General features: G+C 45.1%; 1 long non-coding RNA gene across 1 annotated transcript; it reads right to left on the bottom strand.

Annotated features, from left to right (window-relative positions):
* Nucleotides 1–3,334: 3,334 nt before the first annotated feature.
* On the bottom strand, nt 3,335–6,591 carry LOC131381297 (uncharacterized). The gene is made up of 2 exons (XR_009209936.1): nt 6,038–6,591; nt 3,335–3,554 (listed from the first exon to the last, which is right to left on the bottom strand). It is a non-coding gene; the product is annotated as an uncharacterized LOC131381297 (long non-coding RNA).
* Between the last annotated feature and the right edge of the window lie 12,297 nt (nt 6,592–18,888).

Here is an 18,888-nt window from a genome sequence, read left to right as displayed (position 1 = left end):
TCACTTTCTAATATTACAGCTGTTGTGGACAGACTTTGAGGGCAGGGAGTTGTCATTTATAGATCTGTAAACCTTTCACAGCACAGAGTATAACTTTCGAAAAGTCAAAAATGTGATGTCATCTCAATTGCTGCGGTTTAAATGTGTCCCCTCCAAAATCCAGGTGTTGCCAATGTGATCATATTAAAAGGTGAGGTCTTTAAGAGATGATTAGACCATGGCAGCTTTTTCCCCATAAGTGGGATTAAGGCCCTTATAAAAGGGGCTCCAGCTGTGTTTGGCTGGCTTGCTTTTCTGCTCTTCTGCCACGTAAGCACACGGCATTTGTTCTCTGTTGCCCGTCCACTTCTGCCGTGTGAGAACAGAGCAAGAAGGCCCACACCAGATGCCAATGCTTTAATCTTGGACTTCCTAGACCCCAGAAAGAGTAGAAATAAAATTCTGTTCTTTATAAAGTACGAACCTTTCTGTGGTATTCTGTTACAGCAGCACAAATAGACTAAAACACCAATCTAGAATACGTGTGTCAAAGAGAGATTTCATTACGAACAAGGGAACACATATAATAGTAATGCCTATTCAGAAAGCATTTTTAAGAATTGGGTATTTCTAGAAGGTTTTTGGGAACAGAGTGTTAGAATATGATTGCTAGGTTATATAGAACATTGGTTAATGTTCTATGGAGCAATGAAACCACAGCTTCTCTAATGGACAGAAATCTACAGGTAACATCACAGAGACTGGGCTCTAATCAGTAAGCAACAATGTCAAACACAGATTTATTCTCCCAGAGATTTGAAAATCCTGGCAGGCCATGGCATGACAATGGAAGGACATGCTGTCCGTCACTTCTTATTTCTGAGTTTGGGATGATGTTTCTAAATATAGGTGTTCAATAAATGTTTAGTAAATGACTGCATGAATAAGACAGGAATCTAAAATCATGTCCTATAAGTAAACAGATCTTTTCTATTTCTAATTCCCATGATTTCTTCAGTGTAGCTCTTGGGCCCTTTATTGAACTGTGGAAATTTGAAGGAAGTCCATTGACATGAGAATGGCTTTTCATATTGTACGATTAAACATGACTTATATTTTTATAAAGTCCTGGGTCACATGTGTGGCATGAAAATACAGCATTCAATGCTGTTGCCCAAGTCATGTGAATATGGTGTTATTAAAAGTCAGAGCGTATTTAATGTAATTGCATGCAGGCCCCTGGCTTTCCTTTCCATTACATGTCCTGTTTTATTAAAAATAAAACTTTCTATGTAACCAAAATATTAAATGGGGGTTGTAATATTAGCTCTTATTCAACTCTAAATTGACTCTGGATCATTTTACATGGTTAATGGCTTACAAAAAGCAATGTACTAAAATCCAGGTATCACATAAATAGTAAGGTCCAATTTAACAGCAACAAGCTAGGAGAGTTTTTAAATGACCATTTAAGAAACATTTTGCTAAGTCCTTGTTTTACTCCACCACCTCCAGTTCAAAGCTTAGCTCAGCTAAGTGCAGAATGAAAATGTTCAAAAGTCACCCTCACACATCCATTCAGAGACCTATGCATCTGCCTCCTGGTTGACAATGTATGCCAGTGAGGGTGGCACAGCTATGTGCCCGGCTGCCCTGCACTACATCTGGAATCTGGCCTGGTCTCTGGCATTCCATGTGGTGGGATCACTGAGCAAGACTGCTGGGACCTGTGGCCACGGGGTCTCTTTCTCCAGCTCTTTTTTCAAAGGTGTGGATCTTCAGTTCCCCAGGATTACTGTGATGCTGCAAGGCTCAGCCAGCCCTGGAACACAAATTAATTCCTTCTTCTTAATCTTTCAGGGTCACAGACATCTTTGAGAATCTGTAGAAAGTTAAGCCTGGGTTTCTTCCTTCAACTGCAAGCACACATGTATATGCCTCCCCTTTTCAATATAATCTAGAAGGTTGAGGTAATGAAACCCTGTGAGGGACATTTGGAACCTGTAAGAGCCCCACAAGAGTGACAGATGTTCCTGCCAAGTGTTTGCAAACAGACAAGCCTTCCTTGGTCAAAGAAATGTATCTCTCTTTGAACATAAAGAGGTGAGCTTGGAAATGGGGACAATGACAAGATCAGTTACCCTGCTGGCATGTGAGGCTATCTCTGGGAGCCACCTCTTCTCCAGGATGGGGCAAGCCCCTGGGAACCTATCTTCCCAGGGGAGTACTGCAACAGCTATGTGCCAGGTCCCCACTTCCGTGTGTCTGGTCCACCAGCTTTCCAACCCATCTCTGATCTTGTGTGCAGTGGACTCCACTAGTCACTTACAGCACATGGGCATGCATATGTGCTTCCCTCCTGAAGATTGCTCCTTTTTTTGCCCACTTAGATTCACACAGTGGTTTCATCCAGTCCTTTGTGTATGAATTGAAACTCAAGCTAGCACAAAGCAAGCAGAGACCCAGAACTAAGGGATCACCAGCTTAGCAGAAGTCCAGGGCTGTTTGGGATGTGAACAGGGAGATAAGTTTGGAGAGGTAGATTCAGGCACTTAGGCAGAGGGGCTCAAGTGCTGAGTCAAGGACTGTGGCTTGTGCTAATGGAGGCAAGATAAGACATCACTTGTAAAGTAAATCATCATCAATTTTACATCTGTTTTGCATATTCTGATTTTTGTAGATTAGCCTCTGTGCCGGACTTTCTCCCCTTCTCTCAGAATAGTAACACCCATATTGCTGCCTAACCCACAGACATGCCCAGACTCCCTTGCAGCTACTCATGGCCATGGATGAATGTTCTAGCTTAGAAGACGCATGAGCAATGCCTGTGATCCCCCTACAGTGAAGCCCTCATGCCATTCTCTCTGAAGAGCTCAGCCAAAGCAGCTCAAGTTCCAGCTCTGTTCTGGACCATGAGGATGGGACTAGGTTGAGTGTGACAGGGTAGGTCCCTGGCAAATTCATAGAGCCACCAACACAGCTGGCTACCTCATCCCCTGCTTGATTTCTTCTATGTGTGAGAGAAATCAATATCTTTCGTGCTGAGGCCACAGTTGCTCAGGGTTCTTGATTATGTATGGAATCCTATAAATGCAGCTTATCTGCCTCTTATCTATTTATATTCCTCCTCCTTCTCCTTCTCCTTCTCCTTCTCCTTCTCCTTCTTCTTCTTCTTCTGGATATAGGGTCTTGCCCCATTGCCCGGGCTGGAGTGCAGCAGCATAATCATAGCTCACTGCAGCCTTGAACTCTTGGGCTCAAGTGACCCTCCTGCCTCAGCCTCCTGAGTAGTCCTATTTTGTTTAAACTCTTCTTCTAAAACAATTCATTAGGCTTTAGATTTCTCAACTATATCTTTAAACATCTTCAGCTTCCTTTATTCACTTTCAACTTTTCTTACACTATACATTGAACATCCTCAATAAAGATAAATTAAGGGAATGAATAAGCTCTTGTCCGTTGGAGGTTGTGGCTGTATTTTCCCTTGTTTAGGAACATGGAGTCTACAAACACAGGAGAGTTGGAAGTGAGAGTTGGAAGACACCACCCCAGAGTTCATTTACTTCACTTTCCACCTAATAAAAGAAAAAAAAAATCTCCATTTACAAACATTTCCCATCAACATTACAGCTCTACCCTTTCTTCCTTGTTTTCACTCCCAGCCCCAATAAATACGTCTTTCACAACACCTGGAAAACTTTGCACCAGACAACTTAAGCCACATCCTCCCTCCTTTGAGATCCACCCAAAGAGGTTATGGCTTCCAGAAAATTTTCCTTTGGCTATAAAACAGAGAAAGGCTAGCATTCCGTACTCATCCCACATCTGCTATTTAGAGTTTTGTGGGAATCAATGTTCCTGCTAACACCACTCCCAGCAAGAGGGCATGTTCAGAATGTGAATGGTGGCTGTGCGGCCTCAGCAGCTCAGAGCTTCTCCCTCTAGGGTCCAGGGTATGTCCCATGCCCTTGAGCCGCTCCTCTGACTAGAGGTGGGAACATAGGGGACTGGCAGCAAGAGCTGCCAGCCTCCTGGAGAGGTTAGGAACCCCACACACGTCCCCAGGCAAGATAGGGAGCACCAACTTTAGCACCCTGCCTCACCCAATTCATTCCTCCACAGCTTCAGTTGGGGTTCCACACCCACCATCCACTGAAACCCATGTCAAGTTCACCTTCAACCCCATGCTCTAACTTGAGAACATTGCTCTGTTCTCCTCAGACTCCTGGCTTAATGCAGGGCCCCCGCCCCTCACTGTTTTGGAAGCCCTCCCCCTGGGCTCCTGAGACAGCATGCATCCCATCTTTCTCCTGCATCGGTTGCTATTTCTTAGTTTCCTGTGCTGGCGTCTCCTTGGCATGGCTTTAAAGGTTGGAGATCCTCGTGGCTGGAGTCAGGCCTTGTTCCTCTAAGGGAGCTCACCCAATATCCTAGGCTTTAAAGGCGTCTATGTGGAGAAGTCCCAAATTTCTGTTTCCACTCCCTCCACTGAGCTCCCAGCTCAAATTCCTACCTCCTGCCTGAGTCCACCTTTGTCCCCTGCCACCACCCAAACCTGCTGCTCTTTTCCATTTGAGGCAGCACCTCTCATCCTCCTGGGTGTCTCCATGGTCTAGGAGCCCCCTTTTCTTTCTCCTTTCCTCATCTCCTGTCTCTCCTACCTCAGAACCTCTCTCCAGTCTGTCCATGTCCCTCCATCTCCTTGACCTCCATCCTCCTTAGACTAAGTCACCGCCCCTCCTCCCAGGATAATCACAACCACCTCATTCATGCCCCTCCATTTGCTCTTCTGCTGTCTCTTCTCCATACATATCCAAATCAAGGGGCCTAAAATGCCAGTCGTATTACATCACACCAGCTGAGAGCCAGCATAGCCTTCCTTCCTGCTCGGCGCCAAACTCCCAAACCCCTCACGATGGCCTCCAGAGGCCCTGCCCCAGGGTGCGGATTCTACCTGATCCTTTAGCCCCACCATCTCCCATCCTCTCCACCACCCTCCAGCCACACTGACCTCGTTGCTGTACCCCACAATGCCAAGCCCTCTCCTATTCCCAGAGGTTGCCCCTGCATTTCCTCTGCACCCCAGTCTCCATTCATCGTGGGATTAGTTTGTCCCTAATCCCAGGGCCTCAGATCACACTGACTTCTCAGAGACACCTCCCCGACCCACTGTGTCAAGTGGATGGAACTCCACCATTCTCTTCATCTGACAACTTTATTTATTTCCTTCACAACCACTCATCGCATTCAAGTAAAGTATGTTCATGTGTCTGCCTCCCTATTTGCTGCCTTCCGCCCTGCAGCGTGTAAGCTCCAGGAGTCAGGGCCTCGTGTACCTCCTCCTGGTGCATCTCCTGTGTCCCCAGTGCCTAGCGGGTGCACATCCACGTTTGCTTAATGAATGAAAGCCCAGGGGAATATTACTTTTTTTTTTTTTTTTGAGACAGGGTCTCACTCTGTCTCCCAGGCTGGAGTGCAGTGGCACAATCATGGCTCACTGCAGCCTTGACCTGCTGGGCTCGAACAATCCTTCCACCTCAGCCTCCGAAGTAGCTGGGACTACAGGTGCATGCCACCATGCCAAACTAATTATTATTATTATAATTTTTAGAGACAAGGTCTCATTATGTTGCCCAGGCTGGTCTTGAACTCATGAGCTCAAGCGACCCTCCTTCCTTGGCCTCCCAAAGTGCTAGGATTACAGGCATGAGCCACCACACCCGGCTGGAATATTATTTCTGAGAGGAGTTTATGAATAGCTCACTATCTGCCAACCTGTATACTAGTCTCTTTCAATATACACTATCTCCTTGAATCACCCAAAGTAGGGTTACTTATCTCCATTCTAGAGTTGTGGAAACTGAGGCTTGGAGGTCACTGACTTGCCTCTGCTCACCTACCTGGTTTCGGGGCAGAACTGAACTGAGTCCCAGGTTGGTTTGGTTCTGCTACACTGACTGTCAGCAGTGAGAACAGAGCATTTTAATAGAAATGCTGGGACTATTTTAGTCTTCCTCATTGTTGAAAAACAGCAGGTGATCTAAGACAAAACCCTCACCTGGAGAGACTCTTCAATGACCTCTTCCCCAGAGCTGCTTTCAGGTGGTTGCAACTGGTTACAAAATCCGGGGGCAGTCCTCACTCTCAGAACAAGTCTTTTTCTTAGCGGTGTGTTATCCCTCTCCAATGAGCAAAAGCTAATGGAGGACAGGCAGACCCGGGTTCGTTGTGTTTGGAGGAGACTTGAAAGCCAGCACCACCACCTTCCTTTCATTCTGACCGCTGTTGACCAAAGCCTGCCAGGTGGGGAGGGGAGACCCATGGACCAGAGCTCTCCCTCCTTCACGGTCAGTCCTGGCCAGTTAGATTTGCATGTGCGAGGCCTGAAATAATAAAAATGGAAGGCAAGTGATCCCTGCCTGAACAAGTGGGCGGATTCTGTGAGAGTTGCAAAGGCAGGTACAACCTACCGGAAACTAAGAGGCTTTTGAAAACTTAGGGTAAGTACAGCTCAAAGGATTTCCAAAACGGAACACACTGGTGTTCATCCAGATCAAGTGACAAACTGTTACCAGTGCTTCCAGAGTCCTGCCTGGGCCCTTCAGTCACCACAACCCCCAGTCCGTTATGTTCACCACTCCCCTGACCTCTGACCCCAGAGAGTCGGTTTGCCTGTTTCTGCTCTTATGTAAATGTAGCCGTGCAGTGTGTATCCTTTTGTGCCAAACTTCTTTCATCCAGTGTAATGTTTCTGAAAGCATTCGTTCATATTGTGAGATGTCTATCGCATTTCACTGTGGGCAGACACCACAATTTGTCTGTTAGCTGTCTGGTTTTAATATACTTCTGATTAGTGTCACTTTCTAGGCTGGATGGAAACCAAATATGGTTTAATGCAGCCACCTCTTTAAAGACGGGGCCAATCCATAAATTTCATTTCATGCAACTAATATCTAGGAAACGTTCTTTCTCCTTCTTTATCACTCTCTTTTATGTAGATATATTTGTAGAACTATTTAGGCTGTGATCAGCCTTCACCGTGCATGGTTCTGGAGAAGGTACTGGACCAAGCCTTAGAAAGAGGAGTTTCTGCAACTGAATTTATCATTGATGAATCCATTCCAATGGCATGGAATTAGTAATACCTGCCCTGCCTCCTCCCAGGGCTACTCTGAGGATCAAGTGAGAGAGAGCGGATATTATACAAAACAATATGATACAGCTTCATAAAAAAGAGACACACATGTATTCTATTTGGGAAAAAAACATTATAGTACACCATTATGAGTAGTAATGTTATAAAATTTTTTCTTATTTTTGCCTTTTTAAAAATCCATATATTCAACATGGAAAATGGTTTACTTTAAAAACAAGAAACATGCTATCAAAGTCAAATAATATCTCTAGAAGAGCACTGAGATCTATAAATTACAAAATAAATGAAAGCTGTTATATATTGCTTGATTGGCTCATAAGGAAGACTGGCTGATTTTTTAAAAATAGAACTTTACTTTTTTGTAATCTATTTGGCAAAGCCAGAACAGAAACAGCTCCTGCTGAAAGATTAAAAGAAAAATAAAGTGCTTCACAGTTCAGGCTGCCAAGAGATAAACGGGGTCTACAATTCCTCACATTACCTTTCTTAACAAGGAGGTGGTTGTCGAACATGAGGGTTGGTTACCTGTCTGAGGAGTGCCTGTGGGCTGTGCTTTTTCATCCTCTAGGTGGTTCTCGGTAGATACCTGTTCTTAGGCATTATGATTATATGGGAACAAAATAAGGTCTCCCAAGAAAAGCAGACTCGACAAGAGTCACGCCTTGAATTGAAGGCGAGTACACCCAACAATGGGTGGAAAACTCTTCCCGTCTCAGTAGATAATTCAGAACAAAAGAATAATCTCACTCTCTAGGGCTTGACAAGCCCAGTTTCCATTGTCCTTTACTTGGAAAATCCAAGTGAAGACTGTAAAAAGAGGTGATATTATTGAACTTTTTTTGTGTTTTTTTTTTTTGTGGGGGGTGCAGTATGCTTTGGCATTTGAGGCTGGTTTTTCAACATAAGAAGCCCTTTATTATTATTCCCAAAGGTCCACTTTTTAAATAATCATTGTTTAAACGTAGTGTCTCTTATATAACGGCAGCCTCTATGTCATCGGGGAGCTCCTCAGAAACACAGAATCTTAGACCCTGCCTCAAACCTCAAACCTACTGAATCAGAATCTGTATTTTAAGATCACCAGTGGATGCATGTTAAAATCTGAAAATCCCTTCTAAATAACAAAATTTAGGAAAATATAGGAAAAGTAGAGAGAAGGACAGTTTTGGTGTATGTATTAGTTCATTCTCACACTGCTATAAAGAACTACTTGAGACTGGGTAATTTATAAAGAAAAGAGATTTAATTGACTCACAGTTCCACCTGGCTGGGGAAGCCTCAGGAAACTTACAATCATGGCGAAAGGCAAAGGGCAAGCAAGTACATCTCACCATGGCGAAGCAGGAGAGAGAGCGAGCGAAGGCAGAAGTGCCACACTTTTAAACCATCAGATCCAGATCTCATAAGAACTCACTTACTATCACGAGAACAGCATGGGGGAAATCTGCGCCCATGATCCAATCACCTCCCACCAGGACCCTCCCCTGACGTGTGGGGATTACAATTCAACATGAGATTTGAGTGGGGGCACAAATCCAAACCGTATCAGTGTTTGCCTCCTGTTTTTCCTCCATACATTGATTTCTTTTTACATAGTCATCGTCACACTGTTGCACAGTTTTGTAGCTTGGTTTTTACTTAACCTCATCATAAGCATCTTTCTGTGTTATCACATCCTTTTTCATAAACATTTCAAATCATTGCCCAATAGTCCATTAAGCAGAAGTTCTCTGGTTAATTATATTTAATTACTTCTGGTGAGATGCTTGGGTGATTTAATTTTTTTATATTGTAAGTAATTTAGCAATAAAAAACTTTGTGTCTAGGAATTTACATATTTAGGATTTCTTTTTTCTTGGAGAGATTCCCAGAAAAGTTGAAAAGTAAAGCCTCCTTTATTATGAAACAAATATATTCTTATTATAAAAAGTTATTAAAATCTGAGAACATGAATTTTTAAATGTGATAAATTTGCATAAACCTACACACAAATAGATGTGTGTAAAAACTGATGAAATCTGAATAAGGTCTATAGTCAAGCTAATAGCATTGCACTGATGTCAACCTTCTGGGTTTGATGCTGTACAATAATTATGCTTCTGAATGCATTCCTTCATACTGTTGTGAATAGTTGGAGAAACTTTGTTCTCATTAGACTATGATATTCCATTGTGTATCTATACCATACAAGATGTAACCATTGGAGGAAGCTGGGAGAAGGGTACATGGGGTTTTCTCTGTTATTTTTCCAAATTACTGTGAGTCTGTGATTATTTTAAAATAAAAGGTTAAAAAATATGAGAGAGAGAAGGAAAAAAAGCCCATCACTCAAGCACAAACCCTGTTAAAGTTTTGGAATATTTCTCTTCAACCTCCTGTTATGCATGGTCAAAAATGGTAATGCAGGCCAGGCGCGGTGGCTCACGCCTGTAATCCCAGTACTTTGGGAGGTCGAGGCAGATGGATCACGAGGTCAGGAGATCGAGACCATTCTGGCTAACATGGTGAAACCCTGTCTCTACTAAAAATACAAAAAAAATTTGCCGGGCACGGTGGCAGGCCCCTGTAGTCCCAGCTACTTGGGAGGTTGAGGCAGGAGAATGGCGTGAACCCGGGAGGTGGCGCTTGCAGTGAGCCAAGATCACGCCACTGCACTCCAGCCTGAGCAACAGAGCTAGACTCCGTCTCAAAAAACAAAGAAACAAACAACAAAAACCAAAACAAAACAAAAAAAAGTAATGCAAAATAAAAACCATTTTAAGGCCCTTGATCTGTGCTGTACTTCATTAGGCATAGCTTTGAGAAGATAGTAAAATAACTAGAAGACAGTGATGAGTTCTGAGAGGACTGTAGCTGCTGTGCAGACAGGCTTGAGGTGGCTGAGGAACCCCTAAGGAAAACATGCAGCGCCCATCAACTTTCCAGCTCTGCTCCCTGTAAGCCATTTCTTCACTTGCTCCATGCACCCGTCCCGTTTCTTCACTGAATTGCTCTGAGGAACCTGTGAAAATGCAGGGCTTTTTGACAACGGTGTAATTGCTTTCAGGGGGTTTACACGGAAGCAAAAAAAAAAAGGTCCTTTAGCTAAATGCCCAGCTCTAGCTCTTAGCTGTATTTGCAGAAAGGATATCAAGAAAATGACCGAGGTGGTTGCATTTCATTAATGCCCCAACTCCTAATGGGAAGCACTTGAGTCAACAGCACTGGCGAACACTCAAATTCCCTTTCAATTTCACATCTTCTGCAGGCTCACCTGCCAGCCTCATCTCCATGACAACCAAAGAGCCTTCTTCAAAAATCAGCTCAAATGGCACTACCTATAAGACCCTGTCTTCAGCAAGCCCCAGGGCCATGACATGCCCCCTGCCCTATGCTCCCATATATCTGACCTGCTGCTGATGTTTTGTAATTTACCTACGTGCTGGGCTTTCTCCCCATAGACCCTGACGGCTTGATGTGTTTCTTCCTTGTTAGGCACCTCCTGCAGTCTCCCACGCGTTTAGAAATAGGTTCTCAACAGGTGTTTGTTGATGCAGGGAAGGAAGAAAAGAAAGAAGGAGGGAAAGAAGGAAGCAGGGAGAGAGGGAAAGTGGAGAGGAGGGAAGGGATTCCATGGGTGTGAAGGCAGTTAAAGCAGCTGTGCCCCATCTTTCAGAACATCTGCAGCTCTCTTGTGGCCATCACTAACATTCATCTCCTCTTCCCTCTGAGCCTGGCATCAACATGGTGTAATAAGCAGCCTTCTGGTGTTGCCTCTGGAGGCTTCCACTTTGGTTCTTATTCACCCTATTCTCAGACAAGCTATAGCTAGTGCCAACCAGAGAGCAACTGGCCCCTCATTGTTTCACCACTGGGCCTGCTCTTGGGCAGAGAGAAGGACCAAGCAAATTATACCCTCAAGAGAGCATACTGGTTTTGCCCATTTGGGCAATGAGGTTCATTCTTGAGGGGTTGCCTAGAGTGAGATGTGTAGATAGGGCTTGGGCCCAGTTCTAGCTTTGGTCATTTACATGACCTTGAACCAGGTGCTACAGTAACAAGACTGCTTCTGCAACTAGAAATTACATGGGTCTACAAGGTCCTTCTGTTTTTCCAGCTCTGAGATGGAGGGTTCATTGGCAGCAGGTACAGGTCAGAATCCCAAAGGTGGGAGTCAGGGATGTTTGATTTCACCAGAATTTCAGGGCCTGGGGCAGGCAGGGCCAAGGTCAGGCTGACCTTGGCTGGACAGGGTCCATTAGAACTAAAGGGAACAGATCTCTCCAGGCTATTTTAGATCACTAGGACAAGTCCAGCCAAGTAGGCCTCCTGTCCTAGATGGTTGAAAATGGTTATCTACCTTGACTTTGCAATAGGATGACCTAAGGGAGCTTAAGAAAATGCTAAAGGCTGGGTTCACCCCATAAACTCCTTCTCTGCAGGGTTGACTTACCCACTAGGCATGGTGCCTAGAACACACAAAAGGTTTACATTTCACTTGAAATCAAATGAAGAAAACAGACTTTTATGTCAAAGAAGAGGTTTTAATATACAAAATTAACATATTTGTCTTTATACCAAAGCAGTCATAAAATATCTCAATATATTTTTACAGATGAAGGAGCCCTGAAAACTCATACTGTGGCCCTGGCCAGGGGTGCCTCACTGTGGCATCAGGAGTTTTGAAAGCTTCCCAGGTTGTTCTAATATGTAGCCAAGGTTGCAAACCACTTGTTTTAAGAGTGTCTAATTGACTTCCTATGCTTAAATAGGTCTACCTGGCCTCCCCTGAGCCTTGCCAGAAATTTCAATTTTAGAGAAATTATAATTAATTGAAAGTAAAAAGTTTTAAATTAAATTGGAAACTGGTTTCTAAAGTCCTCATTCAAATACTTATCCAATGTTGCAGTTACCAGAGACTGAATAGGCTTTGAAAAAGTGCATTTAACGTGTGAATAGAGGCAGGAGAGATTACTGGTGGTACCACAGGCAGTTGGCATCCCCAGGCAGCTGGGGGTGTCTGCTCAGGCTAAGAAGGGGGGCTGCTGATGGAGAGAGACCCAAGTGGCCACCTGGACAGCCAGTGGGCCCTCCTATGTCCATGGGCTCCAGGCATTTCCAAAGCTTTCCTTGTTAGATCTTAAGCAGCCTCAAGGTAAGCAGGGTGATGGGTTGATCATTATTACCCCACTTTCAAGGTCAAGTTCGGACCACACTTCACAACAGGCTGACTGCCCACCAGCCAGGCAGTGTCCTGCAGCACGAGTGACTTTGCTAACTTCAGACCCTGAATTTCAGTTAAAGCAAAAGATACTGTCAGACTGTGTTTGGGGAGAAAATGAAAGCATTTTCTCACTCTTCACCAGCTTTTGAAGGCCAGCATTGAAAATTGCCATGATTTTCATAATGGTACACTGATGCCAGGGCAGCCATGTCTGAAATGTTCAGGTAGAAGAAGCAACAAGTGATTTCGTGTGTGTGTGTGTGTGTGTGTGTGTGTGTGTGTGTAGCAACATGCTGTTTTAATGAGCCCCTGGGTGCAGGTGGGCTGAGGCCTAAAATGACATCAGCCCCAAGAAGGACATGACAGGGGTTTTATAGTCCTCTGTAAACAGGAAGTGTCCCAGTCTGACGTGATTGCTACGTAGTACCCAGACGGCCTCCTTCTCAATCTTCATCGGTACGTGTCTTCCAGCCAGGGTAGATGTCTTCCAGCTGGCTCTCTTCCTGATTCTGCTATCTTGCTGACACACATGGCCTTGTGCCTTTGGACTGGGCCTGAGAAGGGAGGAGTAACTCATCCCTTCAAGCTTTCAGGACCCAGAGAGAATCTTTCATTCCTGTCTATTTGGTTATAGAAAAAAGGGAAAAGGGGCAACTTTCTCAATAACTACTGCAGGCGTGACATAGGGGGTGGCGTGGGCACCTTGGAAAAAGAAAACCCTAATTTTTTGGGTATTCTTGAGAGATGGGTTGGTATCCACTGTGTCATTGTAGCAGGAGCATCATCTGGATTGTCTGGTGGTTAACTGTAGTTTCAACAAGAGTTTTAATGGCTTTTATTATCAATGTATATAACACAGGAGAAACAGGAGGAGCCCATTGATGAAGATTACTGTCCCTGCCTGTGTTTTAAGTACTCCTAAATTAGAGAACCACCCTCCCAGAAGGTTTGCCAGGTCCCATCCCTTCCAGGTTTGGATTGGTACTTGGGCTACTTTTCTGATGTTTGAAGCAATTTCTAGAACTGCTTTTCCACTATCGTCTATGTTAAGACAGCAATTAGAGATATTAAACTTACCACAGACCCCACCTTCTTCTGCTAATAAGTAGTCTAGTGCTAGTCTGTTTTGATAAATTGTCAGGTGCATTTGGTTTTGTTGTTGTGCGAGCATTTCCAGGGCTGAGGTGGTTTGGTTAGTGATTATCTCTAGAACTGCCTGTAGTCTAAGTATTCTATTTAGCAAAAATATGGGAGTGTGATAACCTCATGAACCATCCTCTGCCCAAGTGACAGGACTGTAATATTCGACGATCCGTTGCAGAAGCCATTCGTCCTCTTGCCATCTTTGGCTTCCTCCTACCTTTAAGGATCGTTTTTCTCTGTTTAAGGTTATCATACACAGGGACTCCGAGCATGAGCAACAAGTGATTTTTGGCCTTCCCTCTAGGAACAGGATCTCCGGCAGGGTCCACAGGGCTCCACCCTGGCTACAGGACCACAGCTCCATCTTTTGGACAGTGATGGGATTTGCTCAGGGGCCCAGAGAGTATAGACACTGCCCTCTGTCTCCTCACTTCCACTGCCACTACCCACTGCCCAATAAATGAAAAAGAGAAGAAAAAGGAAGACAGGCAGCTCTCCAGCATGGACATCGTCAGTCTTGCTTCTCCTTCCCTGCAAGACTAAATGGCTTGCATTTGCCATTGTGGAAAATTTTACAACATAGTGGAGATAAATACTTCAAAATTTCTTTTTTAAACTTAAAGGTGAGCATAACACTAAGAGATTAGTGTGAAGTGTGATGCCATTTCCAAAGACCTGAGGGCCTCATTAAAAAAACAACAACAACAAAAAACTACATACATTTGAGTAAACCTCTGTCATGAGAGGAGAATAATCACAGAATATTGAAAGGAACTAAATATGGTATTTTAGCCAGTCAAGAAGTTACCTCCTCGATCTCTAAAATAGCCATCTCCATTTCATTCTGAACACAATTTTTATCATTAAAAATTTCTGAAGCTGTAGTTCTTTCCCTCCACACCCCAGAGGAGAGTCTGGCACCTCCCCCAGGGCGTGCCTTTCACAAGGAAACCACAGGGCAATACCACATGAGTCCAGCCAGCCCATGGAGGATGGAGCAGCAGGCCCTCTTGTGTCTTCGCTAGAAATGTGGGACATATGGATGCACATTTAGCAAGAAGATGTTGCTGGAAGAAAGGCAGGCCACTCTAGTTTTGACAGTGCCAGGTCTCTGAGATTCAGGAGCTCACCAAATACCATGCCAGCCCTCCATTTCCCAGCCTGGTGCAGCTGGGCCAGGTCCCTGCATCCCCCATGGAAGGCGGGGGAAGCACTGGTTAGCGTGAGGGAGCCTCGGGACCCAGAGTGCACAGAAGGGGCCCCTGCCTTGCATCAGGCTGGACATGAATGACAAATACACATTCGTTGTACTAAGCCACAGAGACATGAGGAATTAATTGGTAATTGGAGCAGAATCATGCCTATTCTGACAAATACACCCAGCAAATCTAGCTGATGAGACCTGGAGGCCAAGCTTTGGAAGATCAGTTATGTCCACTTGCAGCACGTAGAGGTGCTAGGGACACAAAGGAAGTGTCCCTAACCAGAAAGAGTCAGGAAGACACAAACTATCTGCTAGTACAGTGCACCACCAGTCTGATTATTCATAGGTTGGTGTCTGCACATAAAAACAATATCTTCCCTGAATATGGACGTGTTGGTGTTGTTCTGTTCAAAGCATTTCCATGTTTATTGTTTCGTTTGGCTAGCAAGTATATATATTCATTCACATGCAAAAATCCATGCAGACTTGAGGACAAATTGTATGCCACCTCTAATGAAGACTTCATTAAGGTTGTGACAAGTATGTTGGTGACTCCACTGTTTCACTGCCTCCAGCTCACTTCATGGGGACCACCTTGGGAACCCCTGAAATCCTGCTGATGCTGAAAGCTGGAAAGTGACCCTCAATATTAGTCACACGGAGATTCCTCTGCAGTTATGTTGGATCGATCCTGCCAAATAAACATTCTGGACTTCTGAATTGGAGGTTCCCCTCTTCTAGTTGTAAGCAGCACCACCATAATAACAGCAGATACAGTTACACACCAGGCACTACATGAGCGTGCTCTCTAACTTGCAAGAACCCTCTGAGGTAGATGGTATTATCTTTATTTTATAGATGAGAAAACCAAGACTCAGAAACAATAAGTAGTGACATAAAAGGTGAGATTCACTCATATCCAGGGTGATGGGATATGAGGGTGGTGGGAATGTAGTTGGAAATCCCATTCCAACCCCTGAGCCCTAGGTGGTCACACTGCCCCCTTTCTGCTCTGTCCCCAGCAAGAGCCTTTCTCTACGTAAGTTTCTGGAGAGATGGCCACCTCTGCTCGGCATTCAGTGTCAGGATGGCAGAGCCCCCACCATGCAGAAGCCCATTGAGCTGGGGACTTGAATGAGCTGGAGCAACAAGAGCTTCCCTAGAGAGCGAGGTAGGCTCTCTGCAGCCCATGTTACCTCCACCTTCAGCTGGTGACTCAATGTGCACAGACAGCAGAGGAAACTAATGCACCTGTACTTTTTTTTTTTTCCACTTGCTAGTGTCCTGTACAAAAATGATAACATCTACTTTTGAAAGCTTTCTAAGGCAAATACTGAGAAGATCAATGCAAAAGGTTACCAGGAGGAAGTCTCCCTCACTAAGATGTCTGAGGGATACATTAGTTCCAAAACAGTTTCCAAGTATCTCTTCAGAAGTTTACATTGCCCTAGTGGTTATAGTTTTTTAAAACCATTCAAAAATAGCATGAAAGGAAGTAGATGACTTCTAAACAAATGGTGAAAGTGAGTTAACTGAATGTGGTTCCTTTTTGTTTAGACTCAGAGTTAAAGGGGAAAGAAAAGTAACATTGATTTGTAGGGGGGCCACAATGACAAGAACTGTGCTGTTCATTTTATGTGCATGAGCTGATGAAACCATGCTGAGTATTGGCTATTATCACCCCCATGCTACAGACAGGGGAATCAAAGCTGCCTTACAGGTGGGGGATCCAGTATTGGAATCCAAAGTCAGGCACTGTGGTTTACCAGGAAGCAATTCAGCTGCAGCCGCTTTCACAGCAAAATGCCAGGAGGTGTCATCGAAGCCTGAGTTCTGACTGCCCTTGCTGGGTGCATCTCAGACCAAGAGCAAAAGAGACATGTGAGGAACCAAGGTCTTCCTGGCTCCCTTTGCTGCACCTGGGTTCAGAGGAGAGCAGGGTCATGTCACTGTGATATGCAGGAGGCTGCTGCATGGGAACAGTAGAGGCAACAGGCAGATGGATACTCTATCCCCTCCTGAAGCTCAGGAGGGAGCCCGCGGGCAGAGAGGGGAACAGGGCACCCTGAGGTGTTCTGAGCTCATTCTGAGGACAGGTGCTTTCTTCAGGAGGAGGATAACATGCACAAGTGTCAGATGTGACATTTTTGCAACATTTGCATTCTTGCTCAGGGCATGGCATGCCCTGGCTCTGAGAGGAGCGGGAGCCCAGGACCCCCACGTTCTGTGGATGCCTTCTCTCCACATGAGATGCCTTCTCTCCAGGTCTGCTGCCATTGCCTTTTCTATGCCAGAGAGAAGAACTGGACCTAAAAAGAGAAGTCTTTCCATGGCTCGTTGGACAGCAAAACCCGAGCTGACCCAACGTAATGCTATTTCTCATTTTCACTGATCCCACTGGGAGTTAACATGCACACATTTCCCTGAAGCATATTCATGAGTTTGGTGATGGGTGCTGCCCCAGCCACCCCTCCACCAGGGTGTCATGTAAAATAGCACGTGCAGCGTGCTACTCCTCCAGAGCTGCAGTGTTTTCGATTCCGAAAATGGTTAAGGTTTTGGGTAAGGGCTTATGGACCTGGGTGGGAAAGAGGAATCAACTTCCAGTAGGCTCTTTACTGAGGAAAATCAGGACACCTGGCTAGAAAGCCAGCTCCGGCTGGCTCCCTCTCAGTGATAGTGCTCCGTCCTCTGGATCCCAGTTTCCAACTTAGAAATGGGGACTTGGGCTCTGAGAAGGGTGGGGAGTTTGCCCAGGGTCTCTGGAGAGATTGTGGCAGAAGCAGCCCTAGAACCCAGGTCCTAGCTGGCAACCATGGCTCCTTCCACTCAAATGGATTCCTTTCCATGTCTAGGGTTTTCTCTCAAGATGCTGACATGCGAATTTGTCCTTCTCTTCATAAAATGCTGTGTTTGTGAGCCTGAAATCAGTCCTCTCCACTCCCTCTCAGGTGTCCACCAAGAGGTTGGCAGATGTCCTATATTTTCAGTTCCCTAGGTTGTCAGGCGGACTTCATGCTGCACAAATCATCATGCAGACAGAGGAACAACCCATGCAGTCTCTCTAGAGACCCCTGGGCAGGGTTCCAAAGAAAGTGAGCCCAGATAAAGGAGGATGTGGGAAATTAAACTGGATTGCAAGGCATCCCCATCAGGGCACGGAGCTGCGAGCAGGCTGCACCTTCTCAGCCCAGTCATTAGTGGGCAGTGGGCAATTCGGAGGCCCCAGGTTCCTGCTTCCCATTTGCCTGGCCTTAATGGGCACTGTAATTATTAACAAAGATGGCAATTTCAGGATTGCTTGTAATGACAAGAGGAAATTTGAAACAACCTCAGTGACCTTCAAGAGGAGACAGTGAAATGCATCATGAGATACCTATGAAATGGGAAATGAAACAGCTATAAAAACGAACTGTGACATTAATTGTGCCTATGGCTTGTAGAGCCGTATGTATCAAATGAGTCCCTCAGGTCTGGAAGTGGGCGGGGGTCCTCCAGGCTCCTCAACGCCACTTGCAGATCATTCTCCCTCAGTGCTCCCTAAAATCCTCTGTCTTTGAAGCTGGAACTGCTAGAATTCATGATTAATTTTCTTTGCAGCCATCAAATTCCTACCCTAAAGTCATTAGCCCCCCTTTTCTGGACATTCGAGCTCCTGGCCAACTCTCTCCATGCTTGGAATCCTTCTACAATCTGGCCTTTCAGTTTTTGACCTCCTTGCCTCCTGTAATCAAGTTCTTCTCCCCACCCCAGCTCATGGTCATACCCTTGATGATGATATTACCAAAAACTGCAATGCTATTTAGAATCTTGATCTGGGGTGTTCCATTCTCCAGTAACCCCAGCTTTTCTTTCCCATGCACTCCTCTCTTTCTCCAATTCCATTAACTTTTTAATCCCTTTCAAACTTACAACCCACACACACCTTCCACCACTTAGGCATCCCTTCTAACCCATGGTCCCACATCTTTTCTCCCTCTCCCCAGCCTCACTTCCCTCTTCCCCAGCCCTGATGGACCGTAGTACCAATCATTTTCCCATTCTTGTGTTAGCCTCAGTCCCTTTGTCTCTTTCTCAATTTGTCTCATTCAGCTAAATCCCAGCCCTGGTCAAATCTGACCTCCCACCTCCTCTGTACCTGAGCCCACAAGGTTAAATTCACTGGTCTCTGCCTCTGCCTTGCCTTCCTACAGTCTGTGGTCA

Source organism: Hylobates moloch, unplaced genomic scaffold (assembly GCF_009828535.3).
Source record: "Hylobates moloch isolate HMO894 unplaced genomic scaffold, HMol_V3 SCAFFOLD_15, whole genome shotgun sequence".
Classification (NCBI taxonomy): domain Eukaryota; kingdom Metazoa; phylum Chordata; class Mammalia; order Primates; family Hylobatidae; genus Hylobates; species Hylobates moloch.
This window is presented reverse-complemented; position numbering and strand designations above follow the sequence as displayed.